This window comes from Penaeus monodon, chromosome 32 (assembly GCF_015228065.2).
Source record: "Penaeus monodon isolate SGIC_2016 chromosome 32, NSTDA_Pmon_1, whole genome shotgun sequence".
Lineage (NCBI taxonomy): Eukaryota > Metazoa > Arthropoda > Malacostraca > Decapoda > Penaeidae > Penaeus > Penaeus monodon.
The window spans coordinates 32121665-32122014 of record NC_051417.1 but is presented as its reverse complement, the minus strand read 5'-3'; the positions used below and the strand labels follow the sequence as shown (position 1 = coordinate 32122014).

The following is a 350-nucleotide window of genomic DNA, read 5'->3' as shown; positions in this document are numbered from 1 at the left end:
ACACGTAGAGGACAGGAGAGAAGCAACGCGTGGAAATATCGTATTACACATTTATGCCAATACTCGACACTGAAGATTCTTATATGCCTGCCTTTGTGCAAGAACAGTCTGCTAATACCTTCAAAGGTCTTATTCAAAGAAAATGGGGTGAATGTCAAAGGGGGGCCTTATGTAATTTTCATATCAGTCACACGAAAAAATGGAATCGGGGGGGGGGGGGGTATGGAAAGATGACCCGGAAAAGGAAAACAGCAAATCATGATGATATAGAAAATGTAAATTATAATGATGATAATAAAATATTAGTGATACTAATGGGGATGATTGTTTCCGTCATTCTCCACATCAAT

At 38.9% G+C, this 350-nt stretch overlaps 1 protein-coding gene across 1 annotated transcript in view; it reads left to right on the top strand.

Annotated features, from left to right (window-relative positions):
* The window catches only part of LOC119593641 (relaxin receptor 1-like), a gene marked incomplete in the record, with an annotated part of 42684 nt that overhangs the window by 8014 nt on the left and 34320 nt on the right, over nucleotides 1-350 (top strand).